Source organism: Ranitomeya variabilis, chromosome 1 (assembly GCF_051348905.1).
Source record: "Ranitomeya variabilis isolate aRanVar5 chromosome 1, aRanVar5.hap1, whole genome shotgun sequence".
NCBI lineage: Eukaryota > Metazoa > Chordata > Amphibia > Anura > Dendrobatidae > Ranitomeya > Ranitomeya variabilis.
Window position 1 is genome coordinate 722,653,038 of NC_135232.1, and position 25,866 is coordinate 722,678,903.

The window sequence follows — 25,866 nt, forward strand, 5'->3', positions numbered from 1 at the left end:
AATACTGACATGCAACACCATCCTGACTCCAGATCAGAAGGTGGAGCTCTAAACCCGGTTTCATGGGAGCTTCCCTATAAAATTCTAGCCTGGGGGCTGGGTTAGGCAGTCGGTTAGTAGTGTGTGCAGGGACAGTGAGAGGACCCTGGGGTCTGGAGCTGCGACTGGGCTCACAACAGAAGAAAGCGCCAAGAGACCGGACACCGGAGTTCGTGGTGGTGTGGGAATTGTATACTCAGCCACTGAAACTGGAGGGAAGGAGATTGCAAGTCTCCTGTCCCATCTAACACATGCAGGTACCACAGCAAGTCAGAAGCTTGGGGCTGCCAGTGAGAAGACAGTGCCCATGAAAGGTTCATGCTGTCAGCCATACCGGTTGGGAGTACAGACACTGAGAGGACTTGTGCAGAGCTTCAGGCAGCAAGGGTCAGAGTATACAGTGCAGAAGGAAGGCCTCCGAACCCACCTGGCTAGGTGGATCCCAAGCTGTTTCCAGGCTGCCCGCACCCCATCACCACCTACTACCTGTACCCTGGACTGTTCCTGCATTTCATCAGTAAAAGGTAAAGGAAACTGGTATTCCTGTGTCCTTCAATTATTTCCTGCACCCTCAGTCCTGCACCCCACCGTCAATCATCCCTCTTACCAACTGTATCGGTAGCCCTGGGGACTAAGCTCTACCTTTGGGGAGCTATACCAATACCACAGGTGACGTCACAGATTATCCTTTATAGATTTTATTCTTCACATTCATTCACCCCCTTTTACTAGATACCCAGGGCCACGGTCACTGCCACTGTGACCACCGCTTTAAATACCGACGGACCCGGCCCGAGTACCCCACGTTTCTAGCAGGCGCTCTACATACTCTGCCCCCTGTTGTTCTTCCTAGGGAGGAGGACACACAGGTGCTGACAGACAAACCCATGCAGTTGGGGGGAGTCTCCTCTCATACTAGTTTGCCTGCGGTTCACAGTGGGACAGGGGCATGTTTTTGCTATGGTCTTATGGATATTACATTAAAGCCTGTCCAGCTCATGCCAAAATTGATAATACATCACAAAAGCCACATTCCTCTGGTCATGTGGAGGGAGAAGGCCAGGGTGTGTACATTTCCTTCACTTTGACATCTCCGTTTACCTCTGCGGCAGAAATAGTGGTTGGTGGGAAAACGGAGACTATTCCAGTTCTTGTGGATAGTGGAGCGGGAGTCAGTTTGGTGGATTCTCACTTTGCTCAGACCCATGGTCTGATCGGTAGGACACTGGCGAGACCCATTCCTATTCATGTAATTTACTCTGTCCCTCTCAGCCAGAAGAGTTTGACCGAAGTTTTATATAATGTGAACTTGTGCAAAGGGTCTCTTGATGAAGAGTTCCTGTTGTGCTACTTTTTGGAGGGTCTGCATACTTCCATCATCTTAGGCCTTCCCTGGCTGAAGAAACACAATCTGGTGATTGATTTGCGGTCCAGGGAAGTAATTAGTTGGGGCTAGTTTTGTAAAATCTGTTGCCTGGGAGCTACGATCTCTGCCGTCCTTCTTAAATCTACCTCTTCTTCTCCAGGGGTGGCAGCTAGGGTGCTACCAGGGAATAGAGGCAAAACTCTGCCCACACTTCAGGTAAACTCTGAGTCTCGGTGTTCTCCCTGGAAGAGTGGTCAGGGAGGGTGGTGGTTTCCTCTGAGTATTCTGAGGGTATGAGTCAGTATCCTGAGGGTACGAGTTTGGTGACATGGGGGGACACCTCTGTTTTGTGTCCCTCAAGGAGAGTACCATCTTGTGGTAAACGTATGTGTGGTAATAAACATTCAGGTCCGGACCTGTGGGTGAATGAGTACATGTGGGTGTCCACTAAAAACATTAGGTAGAAGTACTCATCTGAGACTTGGAGTTCTATAGTCATCAAGCTGTATCGGGTGTTGGCTTTTCTCAGCCCTAGGATCTTCCAGTTGAAGTTACCGCCAGTAATGCAGGTACATAACATATTCTGCAAGTCGGGGCTCAGATTTTTTGCGCCTCCGAAGCCTACGTTATTGCCATCACAATCGGCCTGCGTTTGCCATGACCTTGAAGATCAGGTGACTACGGAGGTGAATACTAGTGGGATAATGCGTCCTTTAAATGTTTTTTTCTTTTGGTACAGGAAGAGTTGTAGCACCCCAGGTAACGGTTGCTACAGTGTTGTTGCCTTCCCTTCAAGGGGGAGAGTAATATCATGCTCAGAGGCAATGGAGTTCTCTTCACCAGGTAAGGCACCCACACACAACATATTCCAAATCCAGGCCAGAAGGGGGAGCTCAGGACCCGGATTCAGGGGAGCTTCCCTAAGCTATATGTATCCAGACCTGGAGGAGGAGCTAGTTAGTTTTTCAGAGACACTGAAGAAGAAGGAAGTCTGGAACTGACTGCAGACAGAGAGGCCTGGCAGCTACGAGGGAGCTGCAGCCTCTGGAAGAGAGAGAACCTGAAGGGTTGTTGTATGTGGTGGAGCTACAGAGGAAATGAGCAGAGGAGAGAGAAAGGGCTAGAGGGGAACAGCAGAAAGACACCCTCAGAGCCAAAGCACAGTAGCCGGGTATCGGGAGCCCGAGGCTTTTGTGGGACTCTAGGACACAGAGCAGAACCGGAGGGCCGAAAACTGTATGTAATTGGCCCACACCACGCCTGAGATGCAGCAGCACCTGAGAAGCCCGGGGCATGATAGATTCCCTGTAAAAAGGCTCAAGCTGCCCATCATGCAGGTACCTGTCTCAGGACAAGGGGAATAGAGTACTCTGCAGGAAGTTTCAGGCAGCAGGGACTTCATATACAGCAAGCGCTAGTTGGAAAGGCTCTCAGACCTCAACTGGGAAGGAGATTCTCACATTGCCTCTGAGCCAGCCGGACAATCACCACCCGTGCCTGGTACCCTGGACTGTGGCCTGCCAACTACAGTAAACCAGGTAAAGACTTACAACTTGTGTCCTTTACTCATTTTACGGGCCTACACCATTGTCACCATACACCTTAGGACCCCTGGGGACCCCGCTTCACCTGTGGGAAGCGTTACCATCATTGCTGCGACAACATCCCCAGAGGACCCCTTTAATGTAGTGTCGGTCCCACTATTGACTGAACACCACAGGTGGCGTCACGATAGACTTTACTACAATTCCCCTTAAAAGACCTTTCCCCTTTAATTGGACGCCCAGGGCCACGGACCGGGTCGCAGCCACCGTGACATCCTCTTTAAGACCGGACCCGGTACCGAGTACCCCGCTGCCCTGTCGGGGCGCTCCAGAGTTAATGTCAGTTTCTTGCTGGCAGCTTCTTTTAGGCTGGTTAAATGATGTTGGTTAGTAACCACTCCCACCTTCATTTAAATAGTCACGTGATGCATCAGCTGATCGTAGGTAATGCAGTTATTCTTTGCAGACCAGCCTGGAGTAAGGAGCTCTCTTGTGTCAGTGGTGCTGCAGGTGTGGAGTTCAGATTCCTGGTGCTGTTTTCTATACTGCTGTGGAGCTTGGCAGCAGAGCCTGAAGCTGAGTATTTTGTCCCTTTTTTCTATGTCTGTCCCGTGTTTGTCTCTTCCCGTGTGTTACCATCTGCAGTGGTGAGGCTAGCGTCCTTGCCGGCACTGCACTATCCAGGGTATACTGAGATGACAATCAGGGACCAGGCACATGACGGTGGCGGAGGGAAGGACCCGCACAGGGCATTAGAGGAGTTTAGGGACAGGCACAGGTTGGTGTTAGGAGGTGTCTCATTCCATGCTCCCTACATTTAGGGCCTTCCTCTCGCAGTTTCCATCCTGTTGTAATTGTATGCAGTGTCGTCCGTCGGACTTACCCGTGTCCAAGCATGACAACACTGTTATACAGCATTTGAATTCATTACAGGCCTGCTGTCATAACTCTGTATAGGATGGTGCCGCCTCCATCCTGGTCAGGTCAGGGTTAACTTTAGTCCTCATCTCTTTGGTTCTGGGGCAGCTATTTAATGTTGGCAGTTCCTAGATTGTGTGTGATACTTCTGTATATTCGGCTTGTGGTTGCTGACCCAGGTTCTCGTCCGTAAACGTTGTGCCTCTGTGCTAGTGTGCCTTGCTGTGTATGACTCGATTTTGTTCTCTGACTTCCATCTTTGCATTCTGCTTTGTACTGCTCTGTCTCTCCTGGTTATCAGACCCCTTGGCTTGTCCCTGTTTGCTCTTTGTCTTATCCCTACCTAAGGGTACCGTCACACATTGAAATTTTCATCGCTGCGACGGCACGATTCGTGACGTCGCAGCGTCGTATAATCATCGCTCCAGCGTCGTAGACTGCGGTCACACACGTTGCAATCACGGCGCTGGAGCGATGCCGAAGTCCCCGGGTAACCAGGGTAAACATCGGGTAACTAAGCGCAGGGCCGCGCTTAGTAACCCGATGTTTACCCTGGTTACCAGCGTAAATGTAAAAAAACAAACAGTACATACTCACCCGTCGGTGTCCTTCAGGTCCCTTGCCGTCTGCTTCCTGCTCTGAGTGCAGCCGTACAGTGAGAGCAGATCGCAGCACCGCTGTGATCTGCTCTCACTTTCCGGCCGGCACTCAGAGCAGGAAGCAGACGCCAAGGGACCTGAAGGACACCGACGGGTGAGCATGTACGGTTTGTTTTTTTACGTTTACGCTTGTAACCAGGGTAAACATCGGGTTACTAAGCGCGGCCCTGCGCTTAGTTACCCGATGTTTACCCTGGTTATAAGCGAAGACATCGCTGGATCGCTGTCACACACAACGATCCAGCGATGTCAGCGGGTGATCAAGCGACGAAAGAAAGTTCCAAACGATCTGCTACGACGTACGATTCTCAGCAGGGTGTCTGATCGCAGTAGCGTGTCAGACACAGCGATATCGTAACGATATCGCTAGAACGTCAAGAATCGTAACGTCGTAGCGATGGAAATTTCAATGTGTGACAGTACCCTGAGGTACTTCACTCCCTCCTGGGATTGACCCTCAGCGCTATTTGATTGTGTTTTCTGTCTGTGCCCTGCACACTGTGTGTTCGGTGTCATTCCCTACACTCACATGCTGTGGCTCCACCCCCTGGTCACGTGACTGCTCTGTGCCAGGTCCTGTTGTTGTGAAATTGGATTTTGGGCTCCCCCGGTGGCCACTGGTGGAATTGAACTGGTGTGCATCATCCTCTCTGTTCACCTGTTTCCATCAGGATGTGGGAGTCGCTATTTAGCCTTGCTCCTCTGTCACTTCCATGCCGGTCAACATTGTAATCAGAAGCCTTTCTGTGCATGTTCCTGCTGCTAGACAACTCCCAGCTAAGTTGGACTTAGTCCTTGTTTGTTTTTGCATTTTGTTCCAGTTCACAGCTGTAGTTTCGTTTCTGTGTCTGGAAAGCTCTTGTGATCTGAAATTGCCACTCTGATGTTATGAGTTAATACTAGAGTCTTAAAGTAATTTCAGGATGGTATTTTGATAGGGTTTTCAGCTGACCATGAAAGTGCCCTTTCTGTCTTCCTGCTATCTAGTAAGCGGACCTCAATTTTGCTAAACCTATTTTCATACTACGTTTGTCATTTCATCTAAAATCACCTCCAATATTTGTGGGGGCCTCTGTCTGCCTTTCGGGGAAATTTCTCTAGAGGTGAGCCAGGACTATATTTTCCTCTGCCAGGATTAGTTAGTCCTCCGGCCGGCGCTGGGCGTCTAGGGATAAAACGCAGGCTACGCTACCCGGCTACTGTTAGTTGTGCGGCAGGTTTAGTTCATGGTCAGTTTAGTTTCCATCCTTCCAAGAGCTAGTTCTTATGTTTGCTGGGCTATGTTCTCTTGCCATTGAGAACCATAACAGTTTGACCGGCCTAAAAGGGTTAAATTAATTGACAGAGAAAGGAGAGAAAAGAGAAGTCTGCTGAAGATTTTTTTTTTTTTTTTTCTCAGTTCTGAGTGTGCTTGTAATTGAATCTCTTGCAAGTCTGCCTATATTGCAGCCTTTCTCTCTCTCTCCTTCTAATCCTGGAATGGCTCTGTGTTCACCTGTTTAAAATGGATATTCAGAGTTTAGCTGCAGGTTTGAATAATCTCACCACGAAAGTTCAAAACTTACAAGATTTTGTTGTTCATGTTCCTATATCTGAACCTAGAATTCCTTTGCCTGAATTTTTCTCGGGGAATAGATCTTGCTTTCAAAATTTCAAAAATAATTGCAAGTTGTTTTTGTCCCTGAAATCTCGCTCTGCTGGAGATCCTGCTCAGCAGGTCAGGATTGTGATTTCTTTGCTCCGGGGCGACCCTCAGGATTGGGCTTTTGCATTGGCTCCAGGGGATCCTGCGTTGCTCAATGTGGATGCGTTTTTTCTGGCCTTGGGGTTGCTTTATGAGGAACCTCAGTTAGAACTTCAGGCGGAAAAGGCCTTGATGTCCCTATCTCAGGGGCAAGACGAAGCTGAAATATACTGCCAGAAATTCCGTAAATGGGCTGTGCTTACTCAGTGGAATGAGTGCGCCCTGGCGGCGAATTTCAGAGAGGGTCTCTCTGATGCCATTAAGGATGTTATGGTGGGGTTCCCTGTGCCTGCGGGTCTGAATGAGTCCATGACAATGGCTATCCAGATCGATAGGCGTCTGCGGGAGCGCAAACCTGTGCACCATTTGGCGGTGTCTACTGAGAAGACGACAGAGAATATGCAATGTGATAGAATTCTGTCCAGAAGTGAACGGCAGAATTTTAGACGAAAAAATGGGTTGTGCTTCTATTGCGGTGATTCAACTCATGTTATATCAGCATGCTCTAAGCGTACTAAGAAGCTTGATAAGTCTGTTTCAATTGGCACTTTACAGTCTAAGTTTATTCTATCTGTGACCCTGATTTGTTCTTTATCATCTATTACCGCGGATGCCTATGTCGACTCTGGCGCCGCTTTGAGTCTTATGGATTGGTCCTTTGCCAAACGCTGTGGGTATGATTTGGAGCCTCTTGAAACTCCTATACCCCTGAAGGGGATTGACTCCACCCCATTGGCTAGCAATAAACCACAATACTGGACACAAGTAACTATGCGGATTAATCCGGATCACCAGGAGATTATTCGCTTTCTTGTGCTGTATAACCTACATGATGTGTTGGTGCTTGGATTGCCATGGCTGCAATCTCATAACCCAGTCCTTGACTGGAAAGCTATGTCTGTGTTAAGCTGGGGATGTAAGGGGACGCATGGGGACGTACCTGTGGTTTCCATTTCATCATCTATTCCCTCTGAGATTCCTGAATTCTTGACTGAATATCGTGACGTTTTTGAAGAACCTAAGCTTGGTTCATTACCTCCGCACCGGGAGTGCGATTGTGCCATAGATTTGATTCCGGGTAGTAAATACCCTAAGGGTCGTTTATTTAATCTGTCTGTGCCTGAACATGCTGCTATGCGAGAATATATAAAGGAGTCCTTGGAAAAGGGACATATTCGTCCTTCGTCATCTCCCTTAGGAGCCGGTTTTTTCTTTGTGGCTAAGAAAGATGGCTCTTTGAGGCCGTGCATTGATTATCGGCTTTTGAATAAAATCACGGTTAAATATCAATATCCGTTGCCACTGCTGACTGATTTGTTTGCTCGCATAAAGGGGGCCAAGTGGTTCTCTAAGATAGATCTTCGTGGGGCGTATAATTTGGTGCGAATTAAGCAGGGGGATGAGTGGAAAACCGCATTTAATACGCCCGAGGGCCACTTTGAGTATTTGGTGATGCCTTTTGGTCTTTCAAATGCCCCTTCAGTCTTTCAGTCCTTTATGCATGACATTTTCCGTGATTATTTGGATAAATTTATGATTGTGTATCTGGATGATATTTTGATTTTTTCGGATGACTGGGACTCTCATGTCCAGCAGGTCAGGAGGGTTTTTCAGGTTTTGCGGTCTAATTCCTTGTGTGTGAAGGGTTCTAAGTGCGTTTTTGGGGTTCAAAAGATTTCCTTTTTGGGATATATATTTTCCCCCTCTTCCATCGAGATGGATCCTGTCAAGGTTCAGGCTATTTGTGATTGGACGCAACCCTCTTCTCTTAAGAGTCTTCAGAAATTTTTGGGCTTTGCTAACTTTTATCGTCGATTTATTGCTGGTTTTTCTGATGTTGTTAAACCATTGACTGATTTGACTAAGAAGGGTGCTGATGTTGCTGATTGGTCCCCTGCTGCTGTGGAGGCCTTTCGGGAGCTTAAGCGCCGCTTTTCTTCCGCCCCTGTGTTGCGTCAGCCTGATGTTGCTCTTCCTTTTCAGGTTGAGGTCGACGCTTCTGAAATCGGAGCTGGTGCGGTTTTGTCGCAGAGAAGTTCCGATTGCTCCGTGATGAGACCTTGTGCTTTTTTCTCGCGTAAATTTTCGCCCGCCGAGCGGAATTATGTTGGGAATCGGGAGCTTTTGGCCATGAAGTGGGCTTTTGAGGAGTGGCGTCATTGGCTTGAGGGGGCTAGACATCAGGTGGTGGTATTGACTGACCACAAAAATCTAATTTATCTTGAGTCCGCCAGACGCCTGAATCCTAGACAGGCGCGCTGGTCGTTGTTTTTCTCTCGGTTTAATTTTGTGGTGTCCTACCTGCCGGGTTCTAAGAATGTTAAGGCGGATGCCCTTTCTAGGAGTTTTGAGCCTGACTCCCCTGGTAATTCTGAACCTACAGGTATCCTTAAGGATGGAGTGATATTGTCTGCCGTTTCTCCAGACCTGCGGCGGGCCTTGCAGGAGTTTCAGGCGGATAGACCTGATCGTTGCCCACCTGGTAGACTGTTTGTTCCTGATGATTGGACCAGTAGAGTCATTTCTGAGGTTCATTCTTCTGCGTTGGCAGGTCATCCTGGAATCTTTGGTACCAGGGATTTGGTGGCAAGGTCCTTCTGGTGGCCTTCCCTGTCTCGAGATGTGCGAGGCTTCGTGCAGTCTTGTGACGTTTGTGCTCGGGCCAAGCCTTGTTGTTCTCGGGCTAGTGGATTGTTGTTGCCCTTGCCTATCCCGAAGAGGCCCTGGACGCACATCTCGATGGATTTTATTTCGGATCTTCCTGTTTCTCAGAAGATGTCTGTCATCTGGGTGGTGTGTGATCGTTTCTCTAAGATGGTCCATTTGGTTCCCCTGCCTAAGTTGCCTTCTTCTTCCGAGTTGGTTCCTCTGTTTTTTCAAAATGTGGTCCGTTTGCATGGTTTTCCGGAGAATATCGTTTCTGACAGAGGTACCCAATTCGTGTCTAGATTTTGGCGAGCATTCTGTGCTAGGATGGGCATAGATTTGTCTTTCTCGTCTGCTTTCCATCCTCAGACTAATGGCCAGACCGAGCGGACGAATCAGACCTTGGAGACATATTTGAGGTGTTTTGTGTCTGCAGATCAGGATGATTGGGTTGCTTTTTTGCCTTTAGCGGAGTTTGCCCTCAATAATCGGGCCAGCTCTGCCACCTTGGTGTCTCCCTTTTTCTGTAATTCGGGGTTTCATCCTCGATTTTCTTCTGGTCAGGTGGAATCTTCGGATTGTCCTGGAGTGGATGCTGTGGTGGAGAGGTTGCATCAGATTTGGGGGCAGGTAGTGGACAATTTGAAGTTGTCCCAGGAGAAGACTCAGCTTTTTGCCAACCGCCGGCGTCGGGTTGGTCCTCGGCTTTGTGTTGGGGACTTGGTGTGGTTGTCTTCTCGTTTTGTCCCTATGAGGGTTTCTTCTCCCAAGTTTAAGCCTCGGTTCATCGGCCCGTACAAGATATTGGAGATTCTTAACCCTGTGTCCTTCCGTTTGGACCTCCCTGCATCTTTTTCTATTCATAATGTTTTTCATTGGTCATTATTGCGCAGGTATGAGGTACCGGTTGTGCCTTCCGTTGAGCCTCCTGCTCCGGTGTTGGTTGAGGGCGAGTTGGAGTACGTTGTGGAAAAAATATTGGACTCCCGTGTTTCCAGACGGAAACTCCAGTATCTGGTCAAATGGAAGGGATACGGTCAGGAGGATAATTCTTGGGTGACTGCCTCTGATGTTCATGCCTCCGATTTGGTCCGTGCCTTTCATAGGGCTCATCCTGATCGCCCTGGTGGTTCTGGTGAGGGTTCGGTGCCCCCTCCTTGAGGGGGGGGTACTGTTGTGAAATTGGATTTTGGGCTCCCCCGGTGGCCACTGGTGGAATTGAACTGGTGTGCATCATCCTCTCTGTTCACCTGTTTCCATCAGGATGTGGGAGTCGCTATTTAGCCTTGCTCCTCTGTCACTTCCATGCCGGTCAACATTGTAATCAGAAGCCTTTCTGTGCATGTTCCTGCTGCTAGACAACTCCCAGCTAAGTTGGACTTAGTCCTTGTTTGTTTTTGCATTTTGTTCCAGTTCACAGCTGTAGTTTCGTTTCTGTGTCTGGAAAGCTCTTGTGATCTGAAATTGCCACTCTGATGTTATGAGTTAATACTAGAGTCTTAAAGTAATTTCAGGATGGTATTTTGATAGGGTTTTCAGCTGACCATGAAAGTGCCCTTTCTGTCTTCCTGCTATCTAGTAAGCGGACCTCAATTTTGCTAAACCTATTTTCATACTACGTTTGTCATTTCATCTAAAATCACCTCCAATATTTGTGGGGGCCTCTGTCTGCCTTTCGGGGAAATTTCTCTAGAGGTGAGCCAGGACTATATTTTCCTCTGCCAGGATTAGTTAGTCCTCCGGCCGGCGCTGGGCGTCTAGGGATAAAACGCAGACTACGCTACCCAGCTACTGTTAGTTGTGCGGCAGGTTTAGTTCATGGTCAGTTTAGTTTCCATCCTTCCAAGAGCTAGTTCTTATGTTTGCTGGGCTATGTTCTCTTGCCATTGAGAACCATAACATCCTGTGGTCACTGCATTAGAGTAAGGTCCTTGAGTTCAGCGTGACTTGTTTCTGCACTCACTATGTTTATTCGTGCCCCCCTGATAGCGCCCCCTAGGCAGCGCCAGTTACACCTCAGGTGTCACTCCAACTTTTATTTTTTACCCCAAAATGCTGTATAAAAAAAGGCTACAAATTTGGGCATTTCAGGCCCCAACTCCACTGTATTTGCTGTCTGTTACCCTAGTTCTATACAGTAATCTTATTTATCAAAAGAAAAGGGAAGTACAATACCAAGGTAAAACTAAAATATTTTATTAATGATGAGTTAAAATTAAGGATCAATGGTGTACATAAAGGGATTAAACAAGGCAGAGTGAGCTCCGAACAACTCACACAATAAAAAATAAATAGTAATATCAATCACATACAACATCAAGAAAAAAATATAGATCTCAAGTAGATCAGATCAAAATATGCTATGATTTCTAAGTATATATTGACCACAGGTGCAACAGCAGGCCCTGGATTGTAATGAATACCAGTATGATGAAAGAAAAATCAACCCAAGAGATTACTAGTACTAAAGTGCAAGTGCATCACCTATAAACATATCCAAATGCATAATAGCTAAGGAGTAAAGGGAGGAAAGTCACCTGCTAGGGCTGGGGATATTTTATACTAAGGTGCGAGTGCTTCAATTATATACTGTATATCTCATAGCCATAATAAAGTGTTCAAGTATAAGGGCAATACCGCCATGCTGCCTGTTACCTGCGTGGTAGGAGTTGCTGGGAGGAAAAAACCCCGATGCACGTTTCGCTTGTCGCTTCTTCCTGGGGGTCGTGATGTTACCCTAGTTACTGTTACTGTTACCCTAGTTCTATACAGTAATCTTATTTAGTTCCCGAAAGTCAAGGCATGGGCAGAGACCACTGTGTTTTTATTTACAAAAAAAACCCCTGCAGCAACAGGAGACACGGAAGAGCGAATATGCCCCTTGCGGAGACTCTCCGATATATACTCCTTCATGGCGACCCACTCGGGTCCAGAAAGGTTAAACAATCGGGCTTTTGGCAATTTAGCCCCAGGAATCAGGTCAATGGCACAACCAAAAGGACGGTGCCTAACTTTCGGAGAACACGTCCTCGAAGTCCTTCAGGTATTCCGGAATACCCTCCAGACCGACGGACGACACAGACACAGAATTCAGACATTTGTTTTCACAGTTGGATTCCCATTTAACAATCTCCCGGGCCTCCCAGTCAATGACTGGTGTTATGATCCTTAGTGGTTGAGGATCACAAATTACTCCAGCTAAGTAACAAACATAGGACAAGCTCTAGGGAGGTGGCAAGCTGGACTGACCGCAAATCTGAACCTAACCAAACACACTAGAAGTAGCCGGTGAACGTGCCTGAATTCCTAGACGTCTCGAGCCAGCCTAAGGAACTAACTACCCCTAGACAGAAAGAAAGACCTCTCTTGCCTCCAGAGAAATAATCCCCAAAGATATAGAAGCCCCCAACAAATAATAACGGTGAGGTAAGAGGAAGGCACATACACAGGGGTGAAAGCAGATTCAGCAAATGAGGCCCACTAATACTAGATAGCAGAAAATGGAAAAGGGAATCTATGCAGTCAGTAAAAAACCCTTACAAAATATCCACTCTGAGATTTCAAGAACCCCCACACCAACTAACGGTGTGGGGGGAGAAACTCAGTCCCCTAGAGCAACCAGCAAGCGAAGAAATCACATTTTAGCGAGCTGGACTAAAAACATAATGAACACTGATAATCAAAAAATGATCAAACAAAAACTTAGCTTGTCTTGGAGAGACTGGGAGCAAGGTAAACACACGGAATCTGAAGAGCACTGAATACATTGATAGCAGGCAAGGAACTGAGTATCCAGGTGGGCTAAATAGAAAACCAACCAAGGATAACGAACCAGCTGATGAAGCCAACCTGCAGAAGGACAACACTACACAGTACCGCTTGTGACCACTAGAGGGAGCCCAGAAATAGAGTTCACAACAGACTGGATTATGACATTGCAGCCAAGGAAACCTCAAAACCTAACCAGCAGGGAGGTTGTCCAGAACAAGACAGGCTATATGCTCCAAATGAACAGACCCCACCTTAAGGACGAACTCTTTAGTAACAAAGCAGATCCCATTCTTGGTGAATGGGGTTGAGTCAATAGCCACCACTTTCTTGGGATTTGCCAAATACTACCGGAGGTTTATTAAAGGATTCTCTCAGGTGGTCTAGCCCCTCACTGACTTGACACAGAAGGGGGCTGACTTTAAGAACTGGTCTGCCTCAGCGGTAGCGGCGTTTCACAGTCTCAAAAAATGTTTTATGACTGCCTCGGTTCTTATTCAGCCTGATCCATCTGAACCTTTAGTGGTGGAGGCTGACGCCTCGGAGGTGGGGGTGGTGTTGTTCCAGGGGCCCGCCACTTTGACAAATTTGAGACAATGTGCCTTTTTTTTCCAGGATGTTCTCCTCGGCGGAGAGAACTTGTGACGTGGTTAATCGGGAACTTCTTGCGATTAAGTTGGCCTTTGAGGAATGGAGACTTTTTTTGGAGGGGGAGAGTATAGAAGGCTAGCACTCGACTGTTAAGGATGTGACGGTGCAAGTGAAAGGAACCAATGGTCCCATCAATCACAGAAGTTCATAATCACTGTACTCGTACTATGAGGGAGGCTTGATTCAAGTGAAAAGGTTTATTGAAACAAAAATATTGTGGTAGAGCGATAGGCAATGTTTCGGCCAACCCGTGGCTTTGATCACAATATCACTGGAACAAATAAGAGAAAAAACAACAATAATAAATAACTATATACAAACAAGAAAAAAACATACAAGCAAGAATAATTTACATATGTACAATCTAGAAAACATGTCAAGACAATAGCCGAAGTAGAATTACAGGGACTGCCAGTACATATCGGTACGATCCACATGTTGTAAGGACGAAAAATGGAGCGAGGGGTTTTTTGAGATGCACAATACATGGTACAGAAATATTTATAGCGAGACGGTAAAAAAACAGTGTAGCATACCCTTGTGTGAAGTTCTTCCTTATAATATATCTATGGTGCTGCTAATGGTATCAGCCAGATAAATAGAAATATGCGGTCCTGCAGAGGATATTAGAACATAAATGAGCCATACAATTGTAGATACAAGAAGGTTGAGCCAAGGTTTTAATCCCTTAAATGAGGTGGGACGGGCAGGCATTTGTGTACATGTGTCTGAGGGCCCAATACCACCAGTGGTTTAACAACTTACAGTATGACCTGACATGTAGACAAATAGGTCTATAGACAGAAATGATATGCCCTCAATAATAAGAGATGTGAACAGACAGGATAAACCCCTATTGTGTCTCATCAAGAGGTCATAATATATCACCAATGGGTGGAGTCAAAACGCTATAGTATACTTGCCAACTTATTGTTTATGTTGCTACAGCCGAACGTATTGCCGCCGTAATGTGGGGTTGGACAGTGTATATAAGTATAGCTGTAAAAAAATAGATGTAAGCAAAGTGGGTAAGTTGTCTGATAGGTCCATGGTGAGTAATTGAGTGACAAGTGTACTACCTGCCAGTGTGCAGCAACAGCCAAGGCTCAACTATAATATTCTTGTATGGTTTGTCGAGCAGAGATAAAGTGACAATGAACTCAGCTGTAGGAGAGAAGGACAGCATGAAGATAGAATGTAGCAGAGTTATCCACATTGGTAACTTATCTGGTGAATGGTGGTATCTCACATCCGTCATCTGCTGGTAGCGATCATAGTGGCAGGGGCCAGCGTTGGTGGCCAAGTGGGAAATGCAGACACGGACCTTGTCTATGCAGAGGGGAGGCTGGCAATGAATGCCATAGTAGCGCTATATAGAGCCCGGCCAGTCGCAACACCGGATGTGGTGTAAGACGCCAGCGCTTGCGCAGTATGTGTGGCAAACAGGGCAGTGAGCCGTATGATGGTGCCCGCGCATGCGCAGCATGTGTTAAGAGTGGACGCGCCCGCGCCTGTGCAGTCTGCGCCGAATGGATTAAAGTAAGACACAGCCATGTTGTGTCTAGGACGTGTCCGCGCATGCGCAGTGCTTACAGACAATGGGGGAGCAGAGCAGCCGCTCAGAACAGCAGACACCAAGTGCAGCGCTGTTGAGTGTGGATAAGTTGATTTGCTGTACAATCCTACAGTGTCATTTAGGAGTCGGCTTAAAAATAAAAAATTGATGAAAAAATAAATTAAAAAAAATAATATTATTTTTTTCATTTATTTTTTCATACATTTTTTATATATTTTTTACTATTTATGATTTTTTCAATTTTTTCAGTTTTGTTCCATTTATTTTTTCCATCCATTAATCTTTCCCATTCATTTCATTTATGATTATTTTTTCCATTTGTTTCCCGCTTCCATTTATTCCATTTAATTTATTCCCCCCATCCTGTTTTCTATTTTCTTTATTTCCTTATTAGTTTGGACTCCTACCATGAATTTATATCTATATGTATACATGAATGTATATCTATTGTGTTTTACTATGTCTCAGCAAGCCCACTCCTATGGGAGGTGGAGCCGCATATACATCACTGTAATGAGCGGCACCACGTGACCGCTCATACAGGAAGAATCTGCGGCGCTGCGAGGAAGCATCGAGGGAGCCGGGTGAGTATTTTATTTCCAGCGGGCGGGCGCACAGGGGGTGGGAGGGGGGTGGTGACAAGGATCTTTATTTTAAACACAAAAAAAATTAAAAAACAATGATTTTTCATTCCTTCTCTCCAGCGAACGCTGCTGGAGAGAAGAAATGAATGGCGGCTTCAGCACCACAAGCTAGGGGGACAGCACTTACTGTAGCGCTGTCTCCTGCACGGCACACGGACTGCACACGGACAGCATCCGTGTGCGGTACGTGTTTTACACGGACCCATTGACTTTAATGGGTCCGTGTGATCTGTGCGCTCCCACGAACACTGACATGTCTCCGTGTTTTGCACACGGACACACGGTCCGTGAAAACACGCTGACATGTGCAGAGACACATTGATTTTAATGTGTCTACGTGTTTCAGTGTCTCCGGTACGTGAGAAAACTGACACCACACATACCGGAGCCACTGACGTGTGAAACCGGCCTAAGGGATTAAAACCTTGGCTCAACCTTCTTGTATCTACAATTGTATGGCTCATTTATGTTCTATTATCCTCTGCAGGACCGCATATTTCTATTTATCTGGCTGATACCTTTAGCAGCACCATAGATATATTATAAGGAAGAACTTCACACAAGGGTATGCTACACTGTTTTTTTACCGTCTCGCTATAAATATTACTGTACCATGTATTGTGCATCTCAAAAAACCTCTTGCTCCATTTTTCGTCCTTACAACATGTGGATCGTACCGATATGTACAGGCAGTCCCTGTAATTCCACTTCGGCTATTGTCTTGACATGTTTTCTAGATTGTACATATGTAAACAATTCTTGCTTGTATGTTTTTTTCTTGTTTGTATATAGTTATTTATTATTGTTGTTTTTTCTCTTATTTGCTTCAGCGATATTGTGATCAAGGCCACGGGTTGGCCGAAACATTGCCTATCGCTCTACCACAATATTCTTGTTTCAATAAACCTTTTCACTTGAATCAAGCCTCCCTCATAGTACGAGTGCAGTGATTATGAACTTCTGTGATTTTTTTGGAGGGGGCAGTACATCCCATTGCTGTAATTACGGACGAGAACCTGGGTCCGCAACCACAAGCCGAGTATACGGAAGTATCACCGACACACAATCCAGGAACTGCCAACATTAAATAGCAGCCCCAGAAACAAAGAGAGGTGGACTAAAATTAACCCTGACTTGAACAGAATGGAGGCGGCACCATCCTGTCCAGACTCATGACACCTGCGAGAGACTGAGCCCCATACACAGTACCTGCAGGAAAGGCCCCTCATATACAGTGACTGCCCGAGATTGCCCCACATGAGCCTGAGTGTGCTCGCAATATACAATGCCTGCAGGAGGGCAACCCCATGTACAGTGCCTACATTCGCCCCATTTACATTGACTGCAGGAGAATGCCCCCATATTCATTGTTTGACAGAGAGGAACCCCATATACAGTGTCTGCAGGAGAGTGCACCCACTAACGTTGCCTGAAGGAGGGTGCCTCCATGGACAGTGCCTGCCAGAGATTGCTTTCATATACAGTGCCTGAAAGTGAGTGCCCTCATAAATAGTGCCTGCAGGAGATTGTCCCCATATGCAGTGGCTAACAGAGAATGTCCCCCATATAATTTGCATACAGTAGAGTTCTGCCATTCTGCCTACAGGAGAGTGCCCCAATATGCATTGCTTACCTGAGGCTTACCCCCATATACAGTGCCTTCAGGTAAGCGCTCCTATATACAGTGCTTACTAGAGACTGACTCCCAATATACAATATATGCCAGAAATTATTTCCATATGCAATGCATGCAGGAGAGTTCCCCCATTTACAGTGCCTACAAGAGTGTGTTCCAATATGCCTTGCCAGTCAGTGAATGCCCTTGTATTTTGTGCATACCAGAGACTAACCCTCATATTCAGTGACTGAAGGTGAGTGACCCTCTATGCACAGTGCCTGCCAGAGATTGACTCCCCATATACAGTGCCTGTCAAATACTAACTCCCCATATACAGTGCCTGCCAGAGTCTGACTCCCCATATACAGTGCCTGCCAGAGACTGACTCCCCATATACAGTGCCTGCCAGAGACTGACTCCCCATATGCAGTGCCTGTCAAATACTAACTCCACATATACAGTGCCTGCCAGAGACTGACTCCCCATATACCGTGCCTGCCAGAGACTAACTCCCCATATACAGTGCCTGCCAGAGACTGACTCCCCATGTACAGTGCCTGTCAGAGACTGACTCCCCATATACAGTGCCTGCCAGAGACTGACTCCCCATATACAGTGCCTGCCAGAGACTGACTCCCCATATACAGTGCCTGCCAGAGACTGACTCCCCATATACAGTGCCTGCCAGAGACTGACTCCCCATGTACAGTACCTGTCAGAGACTGACTCCCCATGTACAGTGCCTGCCAGAGACTGACTCCCCATGTACAGTGCCTGCCAGTCTGACTCCCCATATACAGTGCCTGCCAGAGACTGACTCTCCATATACAGTGCCTGCCAGAGACTGACTCCCAATATACAGTATTTGCCAGAGACTGACTCCCCATATACAGTGCCTGTCAGAGAATGACTCCCATATACAGTACCTGCCAGAGACTGACCCCAAATACAGTACCTGCCGGAGTCTTACTCCCCATACATAGTGCCTGTCAGATACTGACTCCCCATGGATACAGTGCCTGCTGGAGACTGACTCCCATATACAGTGCCTGTCAGAGACTGACTCCCATATACAGTACCTGCCAGAGACTGACTCCCAAATAGGGTATCTGACAGAGTCTGACTCCCTATATATAGTGCCTGTCAGATACTGACTCCCCATGGATACAGTGCATGTCAGAGACTGACTCCCCATGGATACAGTGCATGCCAGAGACTGACTCCACACCAACAGTGCCTGCCAGAGGCTGACTCCCCATATACAGTACCTGCCAGAGACTGACTCTCCATATACAGTGCCTGCCAGAGACTGACTCCCCATATACAGTGCCTGCCAGAGACTGACTCCCAAATACAGTACCTGCCAGAGTCTGACTCCCCATACATAGTGTCTGTCAGATACTGACTCCCCATGGATACAGTGCATGTCAGAGACTGACTCCCCATGGATACAGTGCATGCCAGAGACTGACTCCACACCAACAGTGCCTGCCAGAGTCTGACTCCCCATATACAGTGCCTGTCAGAGACTGACTCCCAAATACAGTACCTGCCAGAGTCTGACTCCCCATACATAGTGCCTGTCAGATACTGACTCCCCATGGATACAGTGCATGCCAGAGACTGACTCCACACCAACAGTGCCTGCTAGAGACTGACTCTCCATATACAGTGCCTGCCAGAGACTGACTCCCCATATACAGTGCCTGTCAGATACTGACTCCCCATGGATACAGTGCCTGCCAGAGACTGACTCCCCATATACAGTGCCTGCCAGAGACTGACTCCCCATATACAGTGCCTGCCAGAGACTGACTCCCCATATACAGTGCCTGCCAGAGTCTGACTCCCCATATACAGTGTGTAATAATTATAGGGGATAACTCAGGAGACTCTTTGCGTGGAACAAGACAACTACAGGACACAGTTTTATAAGTGGTAAAGTCTATATTATCACACGGTGATTCAAACAGGTGCAGAGAGAAACTCAAGTCCACAACACTTGGAGTAAATATTAAATGCAGCTTAGCAGTCTAGAGGAAACTTCAGAGGAAAATGGAATCACGCAGAAAGTCTATGAAGCACAATTATTCTTGAGGATACTTGACACGAATAAGTCCTTGCTTAGTCCAAAACACAGATAGATATGCTTATAAGGCAGTTCAAATAATATCGTAGCTCAACCAGGGAGGCCTGGGTAATAGTCTCAGGTTCTTGCAGAGCAGAAACAGCTTACATGTCCAGCAAATGCAGATGGAAGTAAACACGAGCAGCAGATGAAGGAGGATTACTGGAACTGGTGTATGCAGCAGGAACTCAGAGCTGAGTAGCAGGATCTCCACACAGGTTCACAGGAGCAGGTGCAAAGCCAGGGAGTCATCAGAGGTCAGGAGCTGGATGCAAGGCAGAATACTCTAGCACAGACTGAAGGCTGGGGTGGAGTTTTATAGCAGGAAGACACAGTGCACATGAGACCAAAGACGCCATCTTGGAAAAGGGCAGTAATGCACAAAAGGTAATAAAAAATGTTCAGAGTCCTGACATTATTCCCTCCTTAGAAGCGGCCTCAGGACGATCCTGGACCTGGTTTCTCAGGGAATCTCTGATGAAAAAGAGAAATCTTCTGTTGGGCATTGATGTTTTCCACAGGTTCCCAAGAGTCTTCCTCAGGGGGATATCCCTGCCATCTTATCAGATATTGGAGCCGATTCCTGCGAATCCTGGAATCAACAATTTCCTCCACCACAAATTGTTCTTGCCCATCAATCACCACAGGCTGCGGAGGTGGCACAACACGTCCCTGGAAGGTATTAGGAGATACAGGCTTTAGTAAAGATACATGAAAAACTGGGTGTACCTTCATAGCCCTAGGCAGCTTCAGCCGGCAGGCCACAGAGCTCACAATACCATTGATCTTGAAAGGGCCAGTGAATTTCTGTCCAAGTTTTTGTGAAGGAACGTTTAACTTCAGATTCTTAGTTGCTAACCACACGGAATCTCTTACCTTGAACATGGGTGCAGGTTTACGGAATCTATCAGCCGATCTCTTATAACGTTCTTGAGCTGTGGTCAGGGATTCCTTCAGAACCTCCAGATTTTGCCTCATCGCAGTCAGCCTTTCCTCCACTGCAGGAACCGGAGAATTAATTGGAGACCTAGGTAAGATACACGGATGATAACCCAGATTGGCAAAGAAAGGTGTAAATTTAGTCGAGGCACTCTGAGAATTGTTATATGAAAATTCGGCTTACGGCAGCAACTCCAACCAATCATCCTGGAGATGGCTGACATAGCATCTTAGATATTGTTCCAGCGTCTGGTTGGTACGCTCAGTCTGACCATTTGTCTGGGGATGGTAAGCGGAAGAGAGACAGACGTTAATATTGAGTGCAGAGCAAAACCCCTTCCAGAATCTTGAAGTGAACTGCACTCCACGGTCAGAGATGATCTCATCCGGCACCCCATGCAACCGAAAGACATTCTGTATAACCAAGTTCACTATATCTTTAGCTGAGGGGAGGCCGGTGCACGGAACAAAATGAGCAGCTTTAGTCAGGCGATCAACTACCACCATGATTGTATTCATGCCCCCCGATGTAGGCAGCTCCACAATAAAGTCCATTGACATAGACCCCCAAGGGCGGGACGGAACAGGTAATGGTTGTAGAAGACCCGTAGGTGCCACATGAGGAGTCTTGTAACGAGCACATACCTCGCAAGAGAGAACATAGTCCTTGGTATCCTTCAGGCAAGTTCGCCACCAGAAGAATCGGCTCAAGAACTCTTGTGTCTTCTGTACCCCCCCTGTGACCAGCCAACTTGGAGTCATGTACCAACTTGAGGATCTGCAGACGGATGACCTCAGGGACGTAGATACGTCGATCTCTGAACCACATGCCACCCTTAAAGACAAGATTAATATCCACAGGTGGGTTGGCCAGAAATACATCACCATCATTGGCCTCACTGCACTCCTTCCACAAGTCCTGATCGTGGATAACTCCGATGAAATTGGCATCAGATAGAATGGTCTTGGACGGGGCTCCAGGTACGGAATCCGCAGCATAGATTCGGGATAAAGCATCAGCCTTCCCATTACGAGAACCTGGACGGTACGAGATAACAAAGTTAAATTGATTTAAAAATAAGTTCCAACGAGCCCGACGAGGAGAAAGACATCTAGCGGATCTAAGGAACTCTAAATTGCGATGGTCAGTTAGCACTATGATCTGTTGTGCAGCTCCTTGCAGATGATGCCTCCATTCTTTGAAAGCCGCAATAATAGCCAGCAATTCCTTGTCTCCCATGTCGTAATTCTTCTCTGCTGAGGTTAGTCTATGGGAAAAGAAAGCACAAGGATGTAGCAGACCCTTCTCTCCAGTTCTTTGGGAGAGAATAGCCCCTAAAGCATTACAAGAAGCGTCCACCTCCACAATGAAAGAAAGTGTTGGATCTGGGTGTATCAACAACGGTGCTGATGTGAAACAGATCTTAAGCTGATCAAAAGCTTCTTGAGCCTGTGATGACCACTTAAAGGGCTTTTCCTTCTTTGTCAAGGAAGTAATGGGACGGACAATATCAGAAAAATTTCGAATGAAGCGTCTGTAGAAATTTGCAAAACCAATAAAACGTTGGACCACCTTAACGTTCTTGGGTACCGGCCTGTCAAGGATAGCCTGAATCTTACCAGATTCCATGTTCAGCCCCTGGGGAGAGATGATATAACCTAAGAACTGTATCTCAGAACGATGAAACTCGCATTTCTCCGGCTTAATATACAAATGGTTCTCTTTCAGACGTCTTAAGACAGTTTTGACATGTTCTTCATGTTCCTGTAGAGAGTCAGAAAAGATTAGTATATCGTCCAAATAGATCACTACAAACTGGTCCAACAAATCTCTGAAAATGTCATTAGCAAGGTGTTGAAACATTGCAGGGGCGTTACAAAGCCCGAAGGGCATCACAAGAGATTCAAAGTGTCCATACCGGCATCTGAATGCTGTCTTCCACTCATCCCCTGGACGAATATGCACCAAATTATAAGCCCCACGAAGATCCAGTTTAGAGAACACCTTAGCATGGCGGACTCTTTCCAGTAATTCGGGAATCAGAGGCAAAGGGTAACGGTTTCATACGGTTACCTTATTGAGTTCCCGATAGTCACAGGGTCTCAGGTGTTATGATCCCTAGTGGCTGAGGATCACAAATAGATCAGCAAGTGATTAAACTAAGGACGAGCTCTAGGGAGATGGTAACTGGACTGATCGCAAATCTGAACCAATCCAAAACAACTAGAGGTAGCCGGTGAACGTGCCTAAAAAATTCCTAGACGTCTCGAGCCAGCCTGAGGAACTAGCTACCCCTAAAGAGAAAGAAAGACCTCGCTTGCCTCCAGAGAAATAATCCCCAAAGATATAGAAGCCCCCAACAAATATTAACGGTGAAGTAAGAAGAAGGCACATACATAGGGATGAAATCAGATTCAGCAAAAGAGGCCCACTAGTACTAGAAAGCAGAAAATAGAGCAGGGGTCTATGCGATCAATAAAAAAGCCTTACAAAATATCCATCCTGAGATTTCAAGAACCCACGCACCAACTAACGGTGTGTGGGGAGAAACTCAGCCCACTAGAGCAACCAGCAAGCGAGGGAATTATATTTTAGCAAGCTGGAACAGAAAACATGATAAACACTGCTGATCAAAAAATGAGCAAACAAAACTTAGCTTATCCTGGATGGACTGGGAGCAAGGTAGTCAGAAGGAATCTGAGTAGCACTGATTACATCGACAGCCGGCAACAAGTGGAAGTAAAACAGAGCTATATAGGAACCTCCCAGAGGATAACGAACCAGCTGATAGCCAGAGACCAGCAGGATAACAGGCAAAGCCACCAGGGGGAGCCCAAAGCAAAAGTCACACCATACCACCAGTGACCACAAGAGGAAGCCTGAACACAGAGTTCACAACAGTACCCCCCCCTTGAGGAGGGGTCACCGAACCCTCATGAAAACCACCAGGGCGATCAGGATGAGCCACATGGAAGGCACGAACCAAATCGGCTGCATGAACATCAGAGGCGACAACCCAAGAATTATCCTCCTGACCATAGTCCTTCCATTTAACCAAATACTGGAGCCTCCGTCTAGAAATACGAGAATCCAAGATCTTCTCCACCACGTATTCAAATTCTCCCTCAACCAGCACCGGGGCAGGAGGCTCAACCGGAGGAACCACAGGCACCACATACCTCCGCAACAATGACCGATGAAACACATTATGAATAGCAAACGATGCTGGGAGGTCCAAACGAAATGACACAGGGTTAAGGATTTCCAAAATCTTATAAGGACCGATAAACCGAGGCTTGAACTTAGGAGAGGAGACCTTCATAGGAACGAAGCGAGAAGACAACCACACCAAGTCCCCAACGCAAAGTCGGGGACCCACACAGCAACGGCGGTTGGCAAAGAGCTGAGCCTTCTCTTGAGACAGCTTCAAATTGTCCACCACATGATTCCAAATCTGATACAAGCTATCAACCACAACATCCACTCCAGGACAGTCAGAAGGCTCCACCTGACCCGAGGAAAAACGAGGATGAAACCCCGAATTACAAAAGAAAGGAGAAACCAAAGTAGCAGAACTAGCCCGATTATTAAGGGCAAACTCGGCCAACGGCAAAAAAGTAACCCAGTCGTCCTGATCAGCAGAAACAAAACATCTTAAATAAGTCTCCAAGGTCTGATTAGTTCGCTCGGTTTGGCCATTCGTCTGAGGATGGAAGGCCGACGAAAAAGACAAATCAATGCCCAATTTAGCACAAAAGGTCCGCCAAAATCTAGACACAAACTGGGATCCTCTGTCAGAAACAATGTTCTCAGGAATCCCGTGCAAACGAACCACATTTTGAAAAAACAGTGGAACCAACTCAGAGGAGGAAGGCAACTTAGGCAAGGGCACCAAATGGACCATCTTAGAAAAACGATCACACACCACCCAGATGACAGACATTCTCTGAGAGACAGGGAGATCTGAAATAAAATCCATGGAAATGTGCGTCCAAGGCCTCTTCGGGACAGGCAAAGGTAACAGCAAACCACTGGCTCGAGAACAGCAAGGCTTAGCCCGAGCACAAATTCCACAAGACTGCACAAAGGAACGCACATCCCGCGACAAGGAAGGCCACCAAAAAGACCTGGCCACCAAGTCTCTGGTACCAAATATTCCAGGATGGCCCGCCAACAACGAAGAATGAACCTCGGAGATGACTCTGTTGGTCCATCTATCTGGGACAAACAGTCTCTCCGGTGGACAGCGATCAGGTCTATCCGCCTGAAACTCTTGCAGCACACGTCGCAAATATGGGGAGATGGCAGACAAAATCACCCCTTCTCTAAGAATACCAGCCGGCACTGAATCTCCAGGAGAGTCAGGCACAAAACTCCTAGAAAGAGCATCAGCCTTCACATTCTTCGAACCAGGCAGGTACGAAACCACGAAATCAAAACGAGAGAAAAACAACGACCAACGAGCCTGTCTGGGATTCAGCCGCTTGGCCGACTCGAGATAAATCAAATTCTTGTGATCAGTCAAGACCACCACACGATGCTTAGCTCCCTCGAGCCAATGTCGCCACTCCTCAAATGCCCACTTCATAGCCAACAACTCCCGATTACCGACATCATAATTCCGCTCGGCAGGCGAAAACTTTCTTGAAAAGAAAGCACATGGCTTCATCACAGAGTCATCGGAGCTTCTCTGCGACAAAACAGCCCCCGTTCCAATCTCGGAAGCATCAACCTCCACCTGGAAGGGAAGTGAGACATCTGGCTGACATAAGACCGGAGCCGAAGAAAACCGGCGCTTCAGCTCCCGAAAGGCCACCACAGCCGCAGAGGACCAATTAGTGACATCAGAACCTTTCTTGGTCAAATCCGTCAAAGGCTTAACAACACCAGAAAAATTAGCTATGAAGCGACGGTAAAAATTAGCAAAACCCAAGAACTTCTGAAGACTCTTAACCGATGTAGGCTGCGTCCAGTCATGAATAGCCTGAACCTTGACTGGGTCCATCTCAATAGTAGAAGGAGAAAAAATGAAACCCAAAAAAGAAATCTTCTGTACTCCAATAAGACATTTTGAGCCCTTCACAAATAAAGCATTGTAACGCAGGACCTGAAAGACCATCCTGACCTGCTTTAGGCTACGTTCACATTTGCGTTGTGCGCCGCAGCGTCGGCGCCGCAGCGCACAACGCAAACAAAAACGCATCAAAACGCATGCACAACGCTGCGTTTTGCGCCGCATGCGTCGTTTTTTTCATTGAATTTGGACGCAGCAAAAATGCAACTTGCTGCGTCCTCTGCGCCCCGACGCGGGCGCCGCAGCGACGCATGCGGCGCAAAACGCAAGTGCGCCGCATGTCCATGCGCCCCCATGTTAAATATAGGGGCGCATGACGCATGCGGCGCCGCTGCGGCGCCCGACGCTGCGGCGCTGGCCGCAAATGTGAACGTAGCCTAACATGAGACTCCCAATCATCCGAAAAAAACAGAATATCATCCAGATACACAATCATAAACTTATCCAGATATTCACGGAAGATGTCGTGCATAAAGGACTGAAAGACTGAAGGAGCATTAGAAAGTCCAAAAGGCATCACCAGGTACTCCAAATGGCCTTCAGGCGTATTA

General features: G+C 47.1%; 1 protein-coding gene across 1 annotated transcript in view; it reads left to right on the forward strand.

The window, feature by feature from the left end:
• The window catches only part of LOC143798623 (protein kinase C theta type-like), a 1,028,586-nt gene that overhangs the window by 194,512 nt on the left and 808,208 nt on the right, over positions 1–25,866 (forward strand). The window lies entirely within an intron of this gene.